This window comes from Mandrillus leucophaeus, unplaced genomic scaffold (genome assembly GCF_000951045.1).
Source record: "Mandrillus leucophaeus isolate KB7577 unplaced genomic scaffold, Mleu.le_1.0 Scaffold128, whole genome shotgun sequence".
NCBI lineage: Eukaryota > Metazoa > Chordata > Mammalia > Primates > Cercopithecidae > Mandrillus > Mandrillus leucophaeus.
This window is the reverse complement of record NW_012101209.1, coordinates 5,918,927-5,927,338: the sequence shown is the minus strand read 5'-3', so window position 1 is coordinate 5,927,338 and position 8,412 is coordinate 5,918,927. Positions and strand designations below refer to the sequence as shown.

General features: G+C 37.9%; 1 pseudogene; it reads left to right on the top strand.

The window, feature by feature from the left end:
* The first annotated feature begins 7,769 nt into the window (after positions 1-7,769).
* LOC105533738 lies at positions 7,770-8,141 on the top strand (annotated as a pseudogene).
* Positions 8,142-8,412: the final 271 nt, after the last annotated feature.

The following is an 8,412-nucleotide window of genomic DNA, read 5'->3' as shown; positions in this document are numbered from 1 at the left end:
AAAAAATAAAAATAAAAAAAAGAAGCAGAAGAAAAGAAAATGTCTACTGTTTGTCAGAAAATCTCATTCCATAAAGTCATGTTTCTAATGTGAATGATTTTGTGTTACCTTGAATATAAAATTCAAAATACTTGTTTTTCATTTTTTCATTTTCTGGTACTTTTCATGTACTTTTTAAAACACAACTCTTACTGGAGTTTGCAATTCCCATTCTCTTTCTAGTAATATCTATATTGATTTAATTTACATAGCACTTTTACATAGTCTTTACCAAGGAGGAAAAAATCTAACTTTTAAATTTATTCCAAACCCAAATCTTGCTTTTAGAGCACTTGAATAAAAAAAACTGCCTTATTTGACTATGCCATTGCTCTTTCCCAAGTTAATTTTATGACTATGTCTTTGTATTGAATTTGTTTACTCACATCTAACTGACCCAAATGCCTTACCAAGTGCCCAAATCATGTCAAAGATAAGAGCTGCTAGTGATGCTATTTTGAGAAGAAACAAAATGTACTAAAATATACCAGTTCCCATTATGCCAAAATGCACCATTTCTTTGGCACATACATGTTATGTTTTACCAATAGGAGAAACAGTGACAAGCTGACAAGGTAGTTCATGCATACAGAATGGTTTGACTATTTTGTCTATGGATTCACTGAAACCTTTCTAAAGTGTAGTTAGTACCTGAAAGCATATATTTTGTTTCACAAATGGGGAATTTTACTTGCTACCTATAGGTAATCATTAGTTCTTTCAAGGACAGGAAATGTATTTTTTTTTTCTTTTTTTTTTTTTAAAATTGAGATGGAGTTTTGCTCTTTTTGCCCAGGCTGGCTTGCAATGGCACAATCTCGGCTCACTGCAACCTCCGCCTCCTGGACTCAAGTGATTCTCCTACCTCGGCCTCCCAAGTAGCTGGGATTACAGGCATGCACCACCATGCCCAGCTAATTTTTATTTAGTAGAGACGGGGTTTCTCCACGTTGTTCAGGCTGGTCTCAAACTCCCAACTTAAGGTGATCTGCCCGCCTTAGCCTCCCAAAGTGCTGGGATTACAGGCGTGAGCCACAGCGTTAGGCCAAGAAATGTATTTCTTTTACCTTTGTACACTGAGTATCTAGCTCATTGCCTGCACATTGTAGGTGCTTAAGAAGTGTTTGTTAAACCAGTGATACCACAACACAGTTGACTTATTGAAAAGCCACTGCCAAGTTGTACCATACTGCAACAGGCACTGTGGCTAATTAGCTTAGTTTATTAATGCAAGGAACTGAGGTCAAGGACTCAATTCCCAAAACGATCTTTTGACCTTATTCTAGTCACGATTTCATAGTTTGTTCTAACAAGCCATCTCTCCTATGACTGCAAGGAGAATTAAACAAGCAGAGGGAGGAACAAATAGTTTAACGCAATTCATCACCACTCTAATACAAACAATTTAGAAGTTAAACAGGTAATAAATGAACTGTGCATCCTTTTGATATGAAAAATTCCAATATTTCAGTATGTAAGATTTGGTTATAAGAGTAAAATAAAAAGTTCTGGAGATAGTGGTTGCAAAACAATGTGTATGACACTGAATTGTACATTTTAAATGGTTAAATAGTAAATTTAATGTTATGTGTATTTTACCACAATAAAAAATAAAGTTAAATTATTAAAATGTGAAAAAAAATTATAAGTTAACACAGCTTAAGTTAACATCCAGCAACCTCACATGTAAAACAAACAGGTAAAAAATGAAAAAAAAAAGAGTAAAATAATAACATTAACTGCTGATCCTTAAAGTAATACAAACTAATATACAAACCCTGTATCATTTTATTATAACTGTAAAGTTTGTCACAGAGTTCTTATGAGGATAATCGTCTTCTTGTGATTGCTATAAAAAGTCGTTTAATTCAAAACATTTGGCTAATAAAAGGACTTCTGTTTTTTTGTACAAGGGAATTTCAATAAAATGTTTTTGCAAAATAAAGAAAGAAAATGAATAGATACAAGACATATAATCTTAAAAATATAGCTTTTTTCCAAGGACTCTCAAATAAACTTCTGTTATGAAGAGAGCCTATATCAGTAGTTTGAACACAGGAGAATTTTAATTTGTTTTCAAGATTTCACTGGCTCTAATGTCTCAGGAAAGTAAGCCAGCTTCTATCTACACATTTTCTCACTATGTAAGTGGAAATAATGCTACTTACTGCTTCATAGGGGGTGCTGTGTGAATTAATTGGTTAATGTGCTTAAAGCACTGCCTAAGTACTAAATGTTATCACTAGTGTGCATTGTATATCTCTTTGCAATTATCTGCCACCTTAAAATGCTGTGGCTTGTAAAGGTGCCTCTCTCTTGGAATATTTACAAAAGGTTAAAGAAAGTTCAAGAGGAAAAAAAAGCCTGTAGGTTAAGGTAAGGTAGAAGAAAGGGAAATTCAAAATCTGACACGTTTATTACATGCTTTTTGTTACATCATATTACATGCTTCTTGAAATTATAGATCATTATGCTAGAAGAAAAAATTTAGTCACACACATTTTGAATTCAAAATATGCTACATAGTTTTAAGAAATCAATCTACAATAGAACTAAGCAATTAAAGTATACACTGCATTAAGATAAACATAATTTATTTTATTGCAATTTAATTATTAATCATAATAGTTACATGTTTAATCTTATTAGTTGAAAGAAGCTATGTGACATCAGTAAGACCAGATCCAATAATGCATATCTTTTTTTTTTTTTTTCTGCTGTTAAAGTCTTCAAAGATTTTTTGGAAGATAAATTCTTAAATGCACAGAATAAAATTTCTACTAAATTAATAAGAACAACAATAGTAGTAGTAGTAATACCTTAAGCTTACACAGTGATTTATAATTATACTAGGTAGCAAGAACTGTGAAGGTCTGAGACTTTACCTTATTCGTTTGCAAATTAGTCTGCTAGTTTCATGGGTGCTGGCAGAAGACACAAGACTCCTGGATCAAAGACAGGTGACAGTTTATTGCTAATATCAATGGCAGTAGCCAGAGCATCTTCATTTTCTTGTGGCAGTAGCCCAAGCCCCAGTTCCCACAGGGTGACGCAAGGGCTAGGAGACACCTGCACACACACTGGGTTGTATTACAGAAGACTAACCCTGAGCTTAGAAAACCTCAATCTTTTCCCTTTGCTCCAGAGAAAGACATTCTCTCTTCCAAGACTGTTTGCTATACCAACATTCATGAAAAAAAAGTCCAGAATAAGAGGCTAGCAGTGCCTCTGCTCACAAGACATGCATAAATGTTAGAGAACCAAGGAGAGTTACGTCCCAATACTAGGGTGACCATATATCCTAGTTTGCTTGTGACAGTCTTGACCAATACTAGTTGTCTCAGTTAATTATTAATAGCACCTCTTTTCACTCTTGCAGGTGTATCAGTTTGGACAGGAAATTATATAGTTACCACACTTATAATTCTTTAAAAAATTACCTGCCTGGTCAGAGTACTGCTGATACCTACAGTTAGGGTTGAGTCGATCAAATAGCACAAGACAGTAAAAGTCAAAAGGGGGAAAATCAGATCATGCATATCATTTTAATAATCACTAAATGAGGAAGACTTCAAGCACTTATTGAGAAGAAAATAGATTATTCCAGGAAAAGTAAAAAGTTGGTTTGATTGTTAAGACACTAAAACTGGCAACTGAAGCTTTGCATAACTGGTACAGTAATTACATTATTTTGCCTGAATACTTGTCCTTCTTTACTGAAAAATCTCAGGTGATTTTTTGCCCTGAGTATCCCTGAAACTAAGAAATTTTCTGACTTCCATTTTGAGTTGTAAAGAATATTTAAAGTATCCAGGATATTTCAGCCACATCCAGACAATTTACTCCTGCCAGTTTCCCCATTCTTTCTCACCCCTCCACACAGTTCAAGCTATTTGATTTTGACAGCATTCCATATCCATCCTCATTCTCTACCCCTGCTTCCCCACCCTTGGGCTCAACTCTGACTCCTGTGTCTACCATCAATTCTGACCTTAGACAATAGTGATTTAATGAGTTTTCACTCTATACTATGGAACCAAGCTCAATTTATCTCTAGCTCAAATAGCCCAGCTCTATCTAGAGCACTTTGGTCTTATTCCATAGGTCATCAGTGCCCATCTAAATTTCCAGTTACAGTAAGTAAATCCTTGATGGTCTCATTCCCTGAATTTAAATTGGTACTTCAGTCCTTGGGGATTGGAACCCTCCCATACTCTTGTCAGGCCCCTCGCAGGGAAGAGAATCTTGCAGCAGATCATAAGTCCTGAACCAAGGGTTTGCCAACCTCACCATGCTGGTTTTCAAATATCACAAGCTTCTGGGTTCTCTGTACGTATGTTTTACATGCCTATTGAGGACCATTATCCCCACATGGGACTTTCGAGATACACGACATTTTACTGGGATATCTTCCACCCCATACACATACCATGGAATGCCCATCAGCATGGACTTTCTCTCTTAATTTACCCAGAGTCTCTCATGATAATGATCATTTCAAAGACCTCAGATCAATTACAGTCTTATTCCTTCCCACTCTGCCAGTTCTGCACCAAGTGGTCTGTTCATACTTGACTCTATTCTGAAATGTCACTGCGAATTTTTGTATTGCTGTTCTCCTTTCACAACTATATCTAATGAATTAATTTCATTATTCCAGCAGATTCTCTGTATGAAAACAAGAAAGTTTAACAAAGTGTCTGTGTCGCAAAATGGTCTTAGTATGTGACAGATTATGAGAAGGCCTAGACTTTGTTTATGAGTTTGCAAATTTTCAATTTATATGGGTCCTTAGGAAATTACTTAAATCTCAATGTAAAATAAAATTACAAAATTCCATGGAAAAAGTTGTATGTACATTATAATTGCAATTGTGTAAAGAAAAAATCATGGGTGTGAGCAAAGTCTAAAAAACAATCCACAAACAGCAATATATTTCATAAACAAGTGAATAGTTAAGTTAGAGTAATGTAATTTTGGAGTCATTTTTTTTTTAAATATCCATTTTGTGAGATCTAATTAAAATAAAGAGCTTATGTACAGCAAAAGAAACTATCAACAGAGTAAAGAGACAACTTATAGAATGGGAGAAAATTTTTGCAAACTATGCATCTGAGAAAGGTCTAATATCTATCATCTATAAGGAACTTAAACAAATTTACAAGAAAAAACAAAAACCCCATTAAAAAAGTGGGTAAAGGACATGAAAAGACACTTTTCAAAAGAAGACATACATGTGGCCAACCATCATATGAAAAAAGCTCAACATCACTGATCATTAAAGAAATGCAAATCAAAACCACAATGAGATACCCCTCACACCAGTCAATGGCTATTACTAAAAAGTCAAAAAATAACTGATGCTGGTGAGGTTGTGGAGAAAAAGAAATGTTTATACACTGTTAGTGGGAGTGTAAATTAGTCCAACTATTGTAGAAGACAGTGTTCCTCAAAGACTTAAAGACAGAAATACCCTTTGACCCAGCAATCCCATTACTGGGTATATACCCAAAAGAATATAAGTTATGCACGTGTATGTTCATTGCAACACTATTCACAATAGCAAAGACATGGAATCAACCTAAATGCTCATCAGTGACAGACTGAATAAAGAAAATGTGGTATATATACACCATGGAATACTATGCAGCCCATAAAAAAGAACAAGATCATGTCCTTTGCAGGGACATGGATGAAGCTGGAGGCCATTATCCTTAGCAAACTCACACCGGAACAGAAAACCAAATACTGCATGTTCTTGCTTGTAAGTTGGAGCTAAATGATGAAAACACATGGACACATAGTGGGGAACAAGACACACTGGGGCCTATCAGAGGGTAGAGGGTGGGAGGAGGGAGAGGATCAGGAAAAATAATTTAGGGTAACAGTCTTAATCACCTGGGTGATGAAATAATCTGCACAACAAACCCATACGACACACATTTACCTATATAACAAACCTGCACATGTACCCCTGAACTTAAAATAAAAGGAAAAAAATCCATTTTGCATTTAGAAAAGGAAAAGAAAATTATATGTATTTATCATAAGGTAATACTTTGCAAGCACACTGAGATAACAATGAAAAATACTGTAGTTATCAATGCTTCCTTTTTAACGAGCTCTTCCTTAATCAAATCTTGGTTTAGCTTTGTATTGATTTGAGAACATGCTACCTTTCCTATGCACATGTGTGTTTTTCAAAGGCCGCAAAAGTTTAACAATTGTTATATATCATTATATACTAACAGTTGGTCTAATGACTAAGGATTGAATCAGCAATCTTAGTAACATCCTCTTAGCTCTATGGCCCTAGCAAGGCACTTAACCTCTGTTTCTCTTTCAAAAGGAATAACAACAATTGTTGAATTAGGAAGATATCTATAGAGTATATTTATATTAAGAGCTTTCAGTGAAAATGAGAAATGAATGTAAACCCATAAAGACCCAGTTCAGAGATAATGGAGTTCTGTAGTCTAACACGTGAATTTTTTTTTCTTTTTTTTTTTCTTTTGGTTTGTTTTGGGTTTTTTTGTTTGTTTGTTTGTTTGTTTGTTTGTTTTGAGACAGAGTCTCACTTTGTCACCCAAGCTGGAGTGCAGTGGTGCAATCTCGGCTCATTCCAACCTCTGCCTCCTGGGTTCAAACCATTCTCCTGAGTCAGCCTCCTGAGTAGCTGTGACTACAAGCGCCCGCCACCATATCTGGCTACTTTTTTTGTATTTTTAGTAGAGACAGGGTTTCATCCTGTTAGCCAGGCTGGTTTCGAACTCAAGTCCTCAGGTGATCTACCTGCCTCAGTCTCTCAAAGTGCTTGGATTACAGGCATGAACCACTGTGCCTATTCTAATACATGAAATTTTTATTTGATAAAAATGTGTTCTTAGATTGTAACTGAGATTATTGACCATGGAATTTGAGTTAGATTGTTATTATATTAAAACACTTGCCAGGCACGGTGGCTCACACCTGTAATCCCAGCACTTTGGGAGGCCGAGGTGGGTGGATCACGAGGTCAGGAGATTGAGACCATCCTGGCTAACACGGTGAAACCCCATCTCTGCTAAAAATACAAAAAATTAGCTGGGCGTGGTGGCATGCGCCTGTAGTCCCAGCTACTCGGGAGGCTGAGGCAGGAGAATCACTTGAACCCGGGAGGCAGAAGTTGCAGCGAGCCAAGATTGCACCACTGCAGTCCAGCCTGGGTGACAGAGCAAGACTCCGTTTAAAAAAAAAAAAAAAACACTTCGGGCCAGGCGTGGTGGCTCACACCTATAATCCCAGCACTCTGGGAGGCTGAGGTGGGTGGATCACCTGAGGTCAGGAGTTTGAGACCAGCCTGGCCAACATGGTGAAACCCGGTCTCTACTAAATACAAAAAATTAGCCAGGCTTGGTGGCGCATGCCTGTAATCCCAGCCACTTCGGAGGCTGAGGCAGGAGAATCGCTTGAACCTGGGAGATGCAGATTGCAGTGAGCCGAGATGGCACCATTGCACTTCAGCCTGGGCAACATGAATGAAACTCCATCTCAAAAAAATAAATAAAACTTTGCTAAATATCAGAACAACATTTTGACAAATTTCCAATGAGAGGCATAGGATGACATGTAAAAAACATATAATTTCCATGGGCCAAAGTTAGAATTTACAATTATAGAGAAAATAATTTCTTTATAGAAATGTGAAAGTTCTTTGGCCTCCTTGGGACTAGGTTTCCGCAGCCGCTACGATGACCAAAATAAAGGTAGATTTGACAGGCCCCAGGCTCAGACGGAGGCGTGCTCTGGGGAACGCAACTACCAGGAGCTGCTGGTCAACCAGAACCCCATGGTACAGCCTCTGGCTTCTCGCTGCCTCACGCAGAAGCTCTACAAATGCATCAAAAAAGCCGTGAAGCAGCAGATTCGGCGCGGAGTGAAAGAGGTTCAGAAATCTGTCAACGAAGGAGAAAAAGGGATCATGCTTTTGGCAGAAGAAACACTGCCCATTGAGGTATACTGCCATTTCCCAGTCGTGTGAGGACCGAAATCTGGCCTATGTCTCTATCCCTCTAAGGCGGACCTAGGTGCAGTCGCAGGCTCCAAGTGCCCCACCTGTGTGATAATGGTCAAGCCCCACCAGGAGGCCTACAAGCGCGTGGAGGAGGTTCAGTCCCTACTCCTACCACTATGAGGGGCTCCAGTAGCACCTGGGCACCTGCCTCTGGAAGCTACTGGGCTGGCGGCAGGACGACTGGCTGTCCACTTGCCCACCCACACTGACGGCATCTTCCCAGTTCCCCAAGGCACGCCTTCTTCCCAGGCAGCTCTTACAGCCCTTTCATGAAGGTAATGCCAGCCTTCTCTCCATCAGTGCCATTTCCTGTAGAACTA